Below are 14,634 nucleotides of genomic sequence, written 5' to 3'. Positions count from 1 at the left end.
TACTTCCTCTAGTGTTCACTGAAACCCCAACTTAATTTTCCCTTCCTTTCCTCATCTCACTATCTCTCATCACACTCTCTCATCCAGTTAGAGATCCTGGGGTGAATATTCTCACTCAACTCTCCCATTTTTATACATTTCTCTGTCTTCATAATTATCTTCTGATTCCTCTCACTCTTTCCTTTCTTTCACACACCAAATGCATTTTCCTGTAAAAAAAAATAAAAAAAATCTGTCGTTCTCTCATCAGGGTCCCACCTCTCTCTGATTCTCTTCCCATTCCAACGTTCCTCTCAACAAACCCCCTGTTGACTGCAATCACACACCAGTATGTGGCAATGTGTCTCCCACTGCAACCAACCGCAAGACCAATTCTCACCCTACCGACGAAAGCAGACGTGGCGATGGAATACTATGCATCTAATCTAGGGATATACAAAACTGCATATTTTCAAAATCAACTACTTGGTTTCCTGACTGAATAGACAACTAATCGGTCTTAAGGAACCCTGCATAATTAGGTTGGTGCATTTCTTTGGAGGCTCTTACGAAGCAAAATGGAATGGAACTGTATTATATAACTTCTTTAATGTAACACAATATAGGGGTCTATTGCTATGTATTGCTATTTTTACATAACATGGCTGTACACAATGGTTTACATTTACATAACATGGCTGTACACAATGAAACACCATGGCCAACAAAACAATGCAACAACCCTGAATGTGTATGGCTGTAGTATTTTCCATTTCCCTTTTTGATTTGTAACTAGTAGCACCTAATAAACAAGCTTTTTTTCTTTTTCTAGAGCAAATGGTTTTCCTAAAAATTAATGTCCACATATGTGGACAGTGTGAAATTTTAAATAACTCTAAGCTATATAAAGTCAGATTTTTTTCATCAAATTTTTTATTATGTTTCCAGGAGTGTTGGTTATTCATGTTTTTTAGAGACGTTACAGATATTACAGCTGATTTTCTGTAAAGCTGAATAAATTATTATTATTCAAAGTAATTGCCAGCATCATCCAATCACTACCAACCATGTTAAAATAAAATGTAACATTATAAAATTCTGAATCTATGTCCCATGTCTGCCAAACATGTTGAGTGGTCCAAACATCTGTAGCCTGATACTGAACTGTTGGTTGGATTTTAGGATTGAATGCACTTAGCTACATAGAAAGCTATAAAATGCCTCTTGCTCACTATTTAGTGAATGACTTAACCTCCAGTGTGCTGTCTGTCTGCACTGGTCTCAAAACAGTTCAAAATGTACCTTATTTTCATCCTAACTCCATATAAAGCCTCTGAAAGCAACATTTTGCAGCTTTTGGATGAACCCATTTATTCTCAATGTGAAAATGCACAGTAAATATAAAGGAATGCATTTACTAATGTTAATTAATAGAATTGAATTGCACAGAGATAACAAAATTAAACATACCAAAATGTATATTAAAATGAAGCTGAATGACCCACAGATATGTTAGAGTTGAAAGTTATTCAAAATAACTAACATGTTTTAGTTACATGTGCCAGTGTCCATATATGTTGACATCATGTTTATCAGCGTGCTGACACGTGAAAAATATATATATATTTTTTTTAAAGTGGTATATCAAATGAAACAAGATGCTACCCTTTACAACTAAACATGTTTCAATTAAAAACCTTAAAGGTTTTTCTTACCAGGGGCACTTTTGTTGGTGCTGCATTCTTAGGAGCGCTTCAAGGAAATCGACAGCATGCTGTTGTGTCACGTGACTCGGTGCGGCAGAAGTTAACCCTTTAAATGACAGTTTAGAGTCATGTGAACAGTATTCAGTCAGTTTTTATTCATTTAAATTATCCGCTGGTTATAGCGAAGCCAAAATACAACGTCCACGCATGTGGACGCGGAGTTGCGCGAGGTTAAAAAGGGGATCAATTTAAAGACATAACTTTTCCAATAGGGCTTTACCATGTACATATTCTAACAGTCAAAGCACTATAAACTGTTTAAGACCAAATGTGTTGTTGCTCCAAAACAAAAACAAAAAAGCTAGATGCATTGAAACACAAATAACTGAATGTAGGTGTCTCTAGTTGACATTTAAGTTGATTTAAAAAGGTTGTTTTTAAAATGTGTTTTTAAAGAAGTTGATGTTCTTTTTTTCCTAACAAAGTGAGGAAAAATGTGGTGCTCCTGCACAAGACAGCGAAAAAAGGCATCTGTCTAGCGCATATTTACATATAAAAACAATGCTAATTAAAGCATCGCCAGCGCTAAAAAAATATCCAAATTAAAAACAAAAATCAAAGAAAAAAATCTAGATAAACTAGATTGGCTGTTGGATGACTACTCAATTAGTCGATTAGTTAATCATCATACCCCTTCCTTAAACCTGATACATTACAGTTTCTTCTTTATCTCTCTTTCTTGCCATGTTGGCACATGACAGTTGGGCACCTGTGCAGAGCTAGGTTAAATAGACATGACGAATGGCTCCTCAAAGGTACGCCACAGAAATCACATGCCCTGGTGCCCTAGCCCAGGCGTTTGTCACTCAAAAGTTGATTTGAGATTAAGTGAGTGTACTTGTGTGTGACAGACAGAAAGAAAGAAAAAGAGTTGAGCTGTACAATTTCCTCTTCAGCCAAGGGGTAAAACATGGGATGGGATGTGAAAGGAAGTGTTGTGTGACTATGTTTGTTTACTACATCCTGCAGTGTTGTATAAAGTACCCTATCATCATACTTAAGTAAAAGTAAAGATTATCTGTATCAAAATAAAGTCAAAGTAGCTCATGAGAAAAATATATTTAATACTAAGTATTAAACGTTGTAAAAGTACTAAAGTAACTTACATTAAATGTCTTTAAGTATCAAAGGAAATGGCAAAAATAATGGCAGACAATTGCATGGTGCTGGAGTCTATTGCTTAGTTTGGAATGGTATACCATCATAATATGCTTACTATTTCTAACTCAATAACTGAAGAATTAATGAATTACAAAGAAATTTAGCCACAACACATCTGAAATAGTCAAGAACACAATACAACATTGAAGGAGGGACCAGAATATCATAAAGACTTCTGTATACTTTTAAATCGGGCCAGTCTATAACCACCCTTGCAACTGCATAACAATGTGCTAAAAAACAAAGTTCCATCTTTTCAGTGGCACGAACAGTATTAAGCTGTAAAAAGCTCCTAGATCACATCTGATTTTCCACAACTCATGTTGTCTGGAGTTTTATGTATCTACGTAATGTTCTTGAAAATATGTTTTTCGATGTTTTGTCCGCAGAACGATCCAAAATCACTTTAAAATGCAGTACAACCCATTGAAGTGACTGTACGTCTATCCCTCACAGCCTCGTTGTCATTCCCATCAAAAATCAAAGATGACGCTGCTGTGAATAAGGTCTATTAGCCTACGCATTGTCTGGTGTGCTTCTTTCTTGACTTTGATTCAGATTTGCAATTCAAAAAACTAATTGTTCAGATTAACCGATTTAACCGAGACAAAATAATTGATTTGAAAATAAAGATTTGAATCAAAGTCTGTGATGATGTATTATTGCCTATATTTATTCCTCACAGCCTCATTGTCATTCCGGTTAAAAATTCAAGATGATGCTGCTGTAAATAAAGTCAATGTAGTTTGTATTACAGCTGCTGAGAGAGTGGCAGTAAATTTGCCATATTTCTCATTGGCAATCTGATTACCCTAATCCACCGCTCTCTATTTTTTTATGTATTTCCTTATTTGGAAAGTTGTGGAACTGCAGTGGATTTTTTCCTTTTCTGATGGAGCAAATGGGAACACACAGAAAATATTTTCTGTTGTCTCTTATTCACCGCTATAGAAGTTTACCCTGCTATTGTATTTTACTTATGCATTCTAAACCTGGAAATGTGAAAAGTTGGTGGAGCAGGGTTTGCTCTTGCAAACAAAATGAGTAAAAGTATTTATTTTTTTCTTTAAAATGTAGTGAAGAAAAAGTCAAAAGAAACATTTATACTCAAGTAAAGTGGAAATATATAAAAATGTACTTAAGTACAGAATTATAAGAGAGTATTGTGAGACAGAAGGAGAACAAAAAGAATACAATGTTTAATGCTAGCCTGAGAAAATTTACAGAGCACAGAATTGTATCATGTGTCCCAGGGTTGCCATATCCCCTAAGTGTTGATATGCATCCTGCTGCATAGTTTGTCTAGATACATCCACATGCTTAAGACAGCACTGGAATCCCCCTCATCTTTAATCACAAAGCCTTCCTCTGATATCAGACCTTGAAAAATAATTATGATGTGCAACCAAGGGCAGCAGATTCCTCAAGTATCAGTCTTGCAGAAACACCCACACACAGACGGCATGTGTTGGAGCACAGGTCAGTGAGCACATGCCTTGCAGATCTGTGCCACCTGCTAACAGCCTGGCACAACCTCAAGAGATGTCTGCAACATGTACTGAAGAAAGCTGCACAGGTCAAAGGTCATCAAGGCCCTACCTGTGCTCAGAAGACTTCGCAACTAGGCAATTCACATCAAATGCATGTAAATGCACCACAGCAAAATCCATTATCTAATCCATGTTTATACCTTTCTTTACAGACTGAAACTGCTCTGTCTTGATAAGTGTGTTTATGTACTGTACATGAGCATGTGTGCCATTAGGTTAAGAAATGTTTTGTGGATGCCAAGTCACCTACGCCATTTAGGCTCTGTCCATATAGTCAATTAGCATGATGGCTTCTCAATTTGCCCTAATTACTAGGCCTAGAAGAGCCGTAATGGCTGCTTGTACTCATTTAGGCTTGTGTGGTCAGCTTGGGCTTGTTTGCATTTATAGATATGCATATGTATGTGGGCGGATATCTATCATTACAAGCGGATGTTGTGTGTCTGTGTTTGTCTTGTCACATCAGTATTAGTGTGTGTTTGCTGTTGACTTCATGTTTGCCCAGAGTGAAAGAAATAATAAAATATGCAATATGACAGAATGGGATGGCCTTTCTCAGTGGGTGACAAACAGGGTGGCCAGACGTCCCCACTTATTCTGAAAAAATCGTGTTTTGTCCCATATTCCCCCTCTCCTAAAATGTCTCTATCGCCTATGCAGCTTTCTCAGTCACATGAGTATACTAATCAAAGGTAGCCAAGGATACGGCTTGTAAAACCAATAAAATCACACCATGTTATTTGAAGTACATGATTGGATTAAACTATCCAATCACAATCCCCCATCAATAGACATGAAGAGTCAGTTTGAAAGAGCACACAGGTGAAATTGTGGCTGGAAAAATGTCAAGGAAGCATGCATGTACATTTAATGAGGATCTTCAAAAAGAGGTTGAATTTCAAAAAAGGAGTCACAGACAGAGCCTAGTAAAGTGAGGTGTGAGATTTGTGGAGCTTGCTTTTCCATCGCCCATGGAGGCCGCACCGACATTGCGCAGCATGTTCAAACAAAAAAGCATGTGGATGCTGCTAAAAGTAAGTGTGCCACACCCAAAAACAATTTGTGAAGCAAAGTTCTGAATCTGACGGTGTGCATGCAAGTGAAGGACTTTTTGCTTATCATTCTGTTGTGCATGGCCATAGCTCTGCACATTCATGACCTGAGAAAAGTCTTGCAGGCTCAGCATCACTGAGTGGAACATGAACAAGATAGCCATGTCTGAGAGATGGACAGATGTTTTTTGTGAGCTGGAGAGCAAGATCATCAACTTCAGAGTCTTAGCCAAGGTCGTGGAGTTTGTTTTATGCTTGCCTGGGACATCTGCATCTGTGGAGCGTGTTCTCATCAATGAACGCAGCATGGACACCAGATAAATCTCGACTCAGTGTAACAGTCATGAAGGCAATGCTTTTCGTATGTCTTAATTTTGGACTGGACTGCTCTGCATTTAACGATAAACTCTTGAAAGACAAGCGCACACTGAGAACAATTGCTGCCAACGAAAAGAACAAGGTGACAACAGTTACAGATGCAGATGCACCCTCTACTTTGCATTGATCTGCATGTAGTTAAGGATACGTCTGTTTAATTTTTGCTGGGAGGGGGCTGTCCTGTTTTCTTCAAGCAGAAATCTGGTCACCCTAGTGACCAATCAACAGCTTAGCAAGGTAAAGACAGCATTTCAATTGTCTGTCAGGATGTCTCTTGTCTTTACATACTAATTATATACATGAGGACCTGCACTGCTCTCTCTCTCTCTCTCTCTCTCTCTCTCAATTCAAATTTGCTTTATTGGCATGGCCGTATACAATATAAAATGTTGCCAAAGCATTCCTTAAAAAAAAAAAAAAAAAAAAAAAAAACGTTAAAAAATAGTACAATAATAAAATAATAATAACAAATATAAGCATACGGGTAAGTGCACAAAATGTAAAGAGAAGTAACTACAGAGAACAATGAGTAACAGTAATTCTCTCCAAGAACATATGAAAGTTTCTCCACATTACTCACTCTGCTGAATTCAGGCAGTATCTGTACTATGACTTTAAAATAAGTGTGTCTGATTGTCTCATATTTACTGCACTCAGTGAGGAAGTGTAGCTCCTCCTCTATGACTCCTTGAGTGCAGTGTGAACACAGTCTGTTCTCTCTGGGTCTTCAGCTCTGTCTGTGCCGACCCGTCTCTACAGCCAGACTGTGCTCACTCACACGATACTTCGTCAGAAGCTTCCTTTGATGGGAGTCTTTAATTTTGGTCAGATATGATGCCAATTTATATTCTGTCTTAATATTTTTTGGAAATACTTTAAATTATTTCTTTGAGTTTTCTTTGCCAATGATGAATATATTCTTGAGTCGTGTTTTGAATTTGTTCTAATTTTGCCTGCCTGAATTTAATTGATACATTTAGCTCGTGTTTGTACAATAAGTACTGTAAAGGGTCACTCTCTGGGTGTGCTGCTCTGTGTATAAATGCACAGTGATGGTGATTTTCTGGGGAAGAGTCTGATAGGTGGAACCAGTATTTACTATCTCTCTTTTGGATGTCAGTCAAGAGAGGGAATCTGCCCAGTTCTGCCAGACGGCCCAGATTAGAAGCACATCTTTGAACTCCCATGATTTTTTTTACAAAATTTGAGGTGGAAAGTTTCAAATGAACTTTTGTCCCAGGATTCATAATTTAGTTTATATTTGGGTCCCCAGATTTCACTGCCATACAGAAGGATGGGTTTGATGATGCTGTCAAAGATTTCCAGTCACAGTTTGATTGGAGGGTTAAATTTGAATAATATTTTTCTTACACTGTTAAATGCCAGACCTAAATAATTGTAACTGGTAATATGGCTAAGAATTTCTCCCCCAAATGTAAAATGTCTCTCTCTCTATGGCTATGGCATGTATATACTGCAGCTAAATAAGGTTGTCATTGCTCTTTTGAGTGCTTAATCTCGTAATTTATGGAGTTACAATTGCATCCTATAACCAAATTCACTCCTGAAAAATGTAAGTATTGACAACTAGGCTAAAAGCTGCATAGTGTGTACAGAAGTTCATTTCACACTTAAATGCGATTGTCACCCAAAACTTTGCACTTTATGTATGGCCCTGTATCTCTCCCTCATTTCTGTGAAATTAAAATCAGATCTGCAGACAGAAAGCAGAGTAAGTGCTTTATGAGGCAGAAGAGCAGAGCAGTGAGGCGGAATGCTAAAATGTGCCATAAACACGCACCATGCAAATGTTGTGTGTTACATCATTGGACTAAAATTCTCATAATGGCCATGGAGAGTGAAGCCTATTTTTTGGAATTCAGTGCTAGCAAATGCATATATAAAGGGATTAAACTCTGTTGACTGTGCACATGGAGGGCTTAATTGGATTTCAGGTTCAGTTTTACAATTACGGGGCTAATTGCTGTCCGCACAGCCGAGTACATCAGTGTGTGTGTGTATTTGTCTGAGTTACTAGTTGAGCATGCGTGCGTGAATGAGTTTATTCATCCGCTGTCAGGACCTATAAAGATGGACCCTGTCAGTGTCTGTGTGGTGAGTGACTGTGTGTGTATGCGGGAGGGGGACAGCCAGGCGTAATTTCAGCAGATGTTGCCTGACAATGCCGGGGTGTGTGGATGGGCCTCCGGGGAGGAGAGAAGTGAAGTAGCAGTTGGATTTTGCAGTTGCACAGGCAAAGAGTGCAGTCACCACACTACATACGACAACTCGCCCAGAAACAATGACAGCCCACAAGAGTAAAGTGACAGGGGAGAGAAAGAGAGATACAGAGATAAACAATTCATGTGCCAATTGTGACTTTATCAAACCTGAGGAAGACACTACAGACACATGCATTGCCGAGAAGTTATTTATTTATGGCTCAGGAGACTTTATGGAGTTCTTAGTTGCATTTCATCTACATACCAACTTTATCTCAGGTGTTTCTCCTAAAATTCCTTTCAAGAAATAGACACAACTGTTGAGACCATTGTTGACATGCAGTAAGAGTTATGAAGTATAAAACTGATGTAAATAGCAAGTTCATATTAAGTTCATATTGAACTCTGCAGTCTTAGTAGAGGAGATAAATGTGAGTGTACTTGGATCTTTTTTCTCAGGAAAAAAAAAAACACTTAAAAGCAGGAGACTCCAGCAAAGTTCTCCATTTGCTCTCCTTTAAATCTCATTACTGTTGAGATATTAAAGAGATTTCATATGAGATTTTTGTTTCCTTTGCACAGAAAATAAATTTATAATTAATAATAATAATAATAATTATATATATATATATATATATATATAGTGGTCAGTATACTCACCAGCAGAAAAAAAAAAAAAAAACATTCTACATGTACACTGAGTTCAAATGCAATCTTTTATATATTAACCCTTCCGTGGTCTTGTGGGTCATTTTGACCCGTTTTTAAAATTATTCTAAATGGGTCCGAAAGATATGCCAAAAGACCAAGGAAGGGTTAAGCAAATCTCATTGCTTTCTAAGAGAAACAACTGAGAAATTAAATATTTCTTTTGTGATTTTTATTTCATAAAATTAAAAATCTGGTTCAATAATTTAGCAGAAAATGTTAAGCTTAATTACTCAGTTGAAGCATGTTCTCAGTTGAAGCGTATCAAAATTAGAACTCTAAATTAAAGTTATGTATTACTTAAAATTATTTTGATTGTTATATTAGTCAAGTACTGAATCCAATGAAGAAGAACTTAATATTTACTGTATGGTGATTTCTGACTAAGAACCTTCACTATCATGCACATAAAAAAATGACACACCTATACTGACTTTATGCGTAGGCAACAAGTAGGTAGAATGATTCAAACAACCTCAACTTTTGAACTTTAAAGTGCACCTATTATGATTTTTAAACGTGCCTAATTTTGTTTTAAAAGTCTCATACAATAGATTTACATGCATCCAAGGTCAAAAAACACTTTAATTTGCTCATAATTTAAATTGCAGAATTACCTTTTTTTCCCAGTGTCAAAAACAACTCCTTCAATGATCCATTCTAAAGGATTCACTCTAAACTCCTCCTTTCAGAGAGCCTACTCTGCTCTGATTGGTCAGATGTCCCAGTCTGTTGTGATTGATCTACCGCTTACAGCTCGTGTCTGAAATGAAACGCCCACTACCATATCCGAGTTTCAGCTCCGTCTGAAAAAATGTCTGTTTTACCTTACCAGTTTGAGCCCAAGTCCGATAGTGATACATCAGAAGATGAACCCGAACCACCATCGCAAGCACGATGAGAACAGGATGTTTCTCTGTGGTAAGATTATGTAGTTTGACAATAATGTGAGTTAGCCGGTTAGCAGAGGCTAACAGCCTGCACTGGCTGTACATGTAAACAGACCAGAGGCGGGTTTTTTGTTACCAAATTATGTAGGTTAGTTCAGGAAGTAAGTCTGGAATTACTAACGACTTGTTTCAGGTGTTCAGAATCGGTTCTTTCTTTTGGGTGTCAATAACTCCATATTTCGTGCACTTTGATTTTTGAAACTTTGCAGACTTTTTTACATTCACAAACAGCTATATAACACACTACATGAAAGGTAATATTTGAAAAACCATAATAGGTGCTCTTTAAGATATACTTTTGTATCAATTTTCACTTATTGTTTGAAAAGTATTTATGACGTAATATATAGTAAATATCATTACTTTTGGTCAGTAAAAAAGTAAAAAATGCTATACAAATAATCTCTGTGTTATAATTTTCTAAGTAAATCTTACATGTATATATTTATTTTTTGTTGTTGTTAGAAATCTGGCATCTGGTCTCCATGCATTGAGTTGCACAGGCCTTGCAGCCTAAAGGCTAACTGGAAAAATGTCCTAACTAGCATGTCCTACCACAGAACTGCTAATCACTAATCAGGTGCCATTAAAGTAATGGTACACATATGTCCGGAGAGAGCCATATGGCTGAGCATGAGGCCTCCCTGCCAACCGAGCAGCTATTGACTCGCTGCTAGTCCCTTAACATTGACCACAGAGCTGAACTTTGCTAATACTTATCATTAGATCAGCTCAGATAATCTAGATAATGTAGCTAAATGAGAGCTAATGTGTTCGACCTTGATGTCGGGTTGTACTGTGAGCCCAGAGATAGTCTACTTAATGAGAGAGGCTCTGACAAGGAACATCAGAGTTCCACATAAAGGAACCTTTGTGTTTCTGCTCACCTTTGTGCATGCATGTCCCCTTATCTTTCCCCTGAGAACTGGAGGGTCTCGCACACGTGTCTTCACTATGACTCACACACACACTAGCAAGGCAAGAGTAATTTTCATTCGCTGAGTGATTTGTACTCTCAGGAATTCACTGATCACAGAGAGGTAAAAACACACTTTTGTGTGTGTGTCAAGATGGCCATCTCCCTGTCTCCCAATGTTGTCCCAGATTTAAGCCCACAGGACATGTGCAAAACAACACGCACAATAGTATCATCGAGATATTAAGGATCCATGGAAAGAGTGACATCTCCATGACATTAACACCTTCAAAATTTAGGAGTAAAGCCTAACAACAACAACAATAAAACACGTTATGAAAGGCATGACAACTAATTAGAATACTGAAACAAAGTATCATAAGCCTCCACAAACAAAGAGAAGCTTAGTTTTGTGTCTCATGAAGTTCAGACCTTCAACGGTATGAAGAAGCACAGCAACAGGGCTTCCGAGAACTAACAAACTGCCTGCTTTTTCTTTCTTTTTTTCTTTCTTTCTTTCTCTCTCTCTCTCTCTCTCTCTTTCTTTCTTTTGCTTTCGCATCCTCAACAAAACCAGGAAAATGGCACTGTAGTTAGAGAAATGGCCAATGCAGAGCTTCCACTGTGGTGTCTAAAAGAGGATGTAAAGTAGTCAGTGTGCAAAGCATAGATGCAATTTAGCAGCATCTTACTCCAATTGGTGTAATTTTCCCCGGCAAAATGCACACAAAAGATGCTATCAGTCTAGGTCTTCTTGCATGTATTAGGCACAGCAAGATATTGATTTTCCATCTTATCAATGTGTCACATCGAGAACAAAAAAATAAATAAATAAAAAAAAATAACAAAGGTGGAAAAAAGAGGCCCATTACCACAAGTCTACTCCCAATAATTAATAGCTTTTTTATTGTAATAAGCCTTGCATTGTCGAACCTGGTTGTTTAATTTAAAACAATTTTGGCTCTCCCCTTTCTCTCTTCAGCCATATTCTCTCCTGATGAGTCACAAGTACTACTGGAGACTTTATTCTGCTTGATTAAGTGTTAAGCAATGGAAGGTACTTATTTGATTATTTAAAGAAAACTTAAATTTAAAGGAAAAAAAAAAACTTTAAAGGAACTTATTTAAAGGACTTAAAACCACGGACTGATAAAGGGTGACTTGAAGTTGCTGTAATATGACCATAGCCAGGTCCACAGAACTGCTTTGCATAATTGACTTTAGACTTCACAGAATAGATTCTCATTCTGTTACGGTTACACTCACAAGACCACATTGCATGTGACAGAGAAAAAGAGAGCGAGAAAAAGAAAGACATACATCTACATCTGCTAATTCTCCATCGAGCCAAGTGTGAAGTTTCTACAATCAGTAAATGGTTAGAGGCTGAACAAGGACAGCAGACTGAGAGAATGCAACACTGTACTTATATGTGGCTAAATGCGAGAGTTTACGTGTGTATGTAAAAGATTTTGCTACTTATTTTTGTAAAATAAATAAATACTACAATGTACAAGTACTGTATCTCTTCTGCATGTATATTCCATTTCAAACAATGTATAAAAAGGAAATGTTCTGCTGACACATATAGGAACTGATTTAAGGCTGCGCTATCCCCTCTTCCATGGATTTTGGTCTTTGAGAGTAGATCACAGGGGCCATGACAAACTTAAGGTACAGTACAGTTTAATATTCAATTCATGACCTATTTCCAAATGGATTTTCATGAGATGCAATCATGCAGACAGCATATTAACTGGTCAAAGCTATGGCAGAACCAGCCAATGACTGGAGGGATTGTGACCAAATGAATGGATGAATGGCCTGTTTATACTATTTCCGTGAAGCACTGTGGTACATGAAAAATAGCATGGAGCAACAAATTTGATTTTTCTCTCATCTTTTTTTGTCCTTTTCTCTTTCCCTCTCGCTATACATCTCTTTGTGATCCCTCCCGGTCTTTCTATCTCTCTTTCACTCCATCTTCCCCCACCTGCACCCAGAGCAGCCTGTGAGTCAGCATACAACACACACTGGTCAGTCCATTGCCATGGTGACGATGCAAGCTGAGGGCAAAATCGACAGCTTTTAAGAAGCACAGACGCAGCTAGAATTTAAATGGTCAGCAGTGACAGGAAAAGCTGTACATGTGTAAAATGTGTGTGTGATTTTCAGGCCCAGATTAGCTGTCGGCATACAAGGAGCCAATCGAATCGTACAGAAAAGGTAGCAGGACCTCTGGTAACCATCCCTTGACCCTATTCCTCGAATTTAAAGATGGGACCCAAAAGGGGGGATCTGAATAATAGGACCTGTAAAAACACACCTTGCTTCACCCTAGGGTCATTTTGTTCTTGTGATGTGTTGCATGAATGAGGGAAAAGAAACAAAATACAAAAATAAGGCATTTGTGAAGCTAAATGACTAACTGTTTGACTTGATCCAAGTGGTCAATGTGTCAAGTTAATTTGTTAAGAAACGGATCACGTAAGAATGTGCAATTGACAGGTTTTAAAACTGAATTTGTGGTAAAGCAAAATCAAACCATTTGTTTAGCTACCAAATTGGGGACCTTGAAATAATGGATACAATGTTGCAACCACATCGACCAGTCCTCGAGAGAATTGTAAAGTTTTTATTTTATTTTAATTTTTTTATAAAATTTGTATGGTGTCAGTTAGTAGATAAAATGTAAATGTTTACTGATAAATGTGATATAGCAAGGGCAATGTCATAAAATGTTATGGAAATATGGTAATGAAATACTGTACCTTAAGAATGCATGTCCCCTGGTGAATAATTTTCCAACAGAATTATTTCTGCTTAACATAAAATCCACAACGGAACCAGATTTAAATTTCAACACCTTCAGAACAGTTTTATTGAAAGCGAACTTGTTTAACTTGTAAAAATTACAAAACACAACATATTGCAAATCAATGGAAACATAGGAAAAAAAGACAAAAGAACACAAAACACATAAAACAAATGAACAGAAGTGGGGATGTCTGCAGCTTCAAATACAGTTCCACAGATGGTACACCTTCTACAGAATGCATATGATCAAGTACAACTTGTATTTTGTACTGTTCACTCCTGCAGAACATATATTTAACATAGTTTTTTTTTTTTTTTTTTTTTTTTTTTGTGAAAAAAGTGATTATTGCTTTTAATAATGAACATACATAACTCACTTTCAACCAGATTTTGCAATATGGATGAAGGAGCCACTATCAAAGCAGCTGAGACCTAAGATATTGTTGGTTCTAAATTATATATTAACAAATTTGGTATCAAATATATTTTGTTGTGTTATACCGAGCAGAATATCTTGAGTAAATTCTAGTATATAAAGCTATTTAAGTTGCTCATCACTGCACTGCAACAGAACTTAAACACATCATAGGGGATAGACATCACACAACAACAGCACAAAAAGCAGGCTATAAACATCACAGTATAAATCTTGCATAAGAAAAACTTTTCCGATGATTGTCTCCAGAAACTTGCTAATAAACTCCAAGGAAAATAGTTACCATTTTTGGTTGACTTGTTAAGTACAGTAGTGAAAAAAGTGGTCTAGTTTTGGTCTCAAGCACCTTTCTATTTACAGTGAATGTGACATTATCCACAGCTTGGTAGAAAATCCTGCAGTTAATAATTCAACAATGTCCGATGGCACACTTTGAAGTTGGTGGCTGATTATGAATCCACTTTAAGCAATTCTGCTTCTTTATACATAACAAAAGAAATAGGCACTCTGCATGTGTAGTCAAATAAGCTTGGAAGGAGAGAGGCTAAAATTACCTGTCATTAATCTGTACAAAATACTTCACTTAAATAAAGACAATTTAAAAGGCTTGTCAATATGTGCCACTTTCAAATCTCAACTCAAATAGCTTACTTTATGTTTACTTTATTACCGAATAGGTGTTTTCAACCAGTTCAAACT

At 37.0% G+C, this 14,634-nt stretch overlaps 1 protein-coding gene across 4 annotated transcripts in view; it reads right to left on the bottom strand.

Annotated features, from left to right (window-relative positions):
* The window catches only part of LOC127412968 (protocadherin-1-like), a 240,555-nt gene that overhangs the window by 212,219 nt on the left and 13,702 nt on the right, over positions 1-14,634 (bottom strand). The gene's annotated exons all lie outside the window — the stretch shown is intronic.

This window comes from Myxocyprinus asiaticus, chromosome 22, assembly GCF_019703515.2.
Source record: "Myxocyprinus asiaticus isolate MX2 ecotype Aquarium Trade chromosome 22, UBuf_Myxa_2, whole genome shotgun sequence".
Taxonomy (NCBI): Eukaryota; Metazoa; Chordata; class Actinopteri; order Cypriniformes; family Catostomidae; genus Myxocyprinus; species Myxocyprinus asiaticus.
This window is presented reverse-complemented; position numbering and strand designations above follow the sequence as displayed.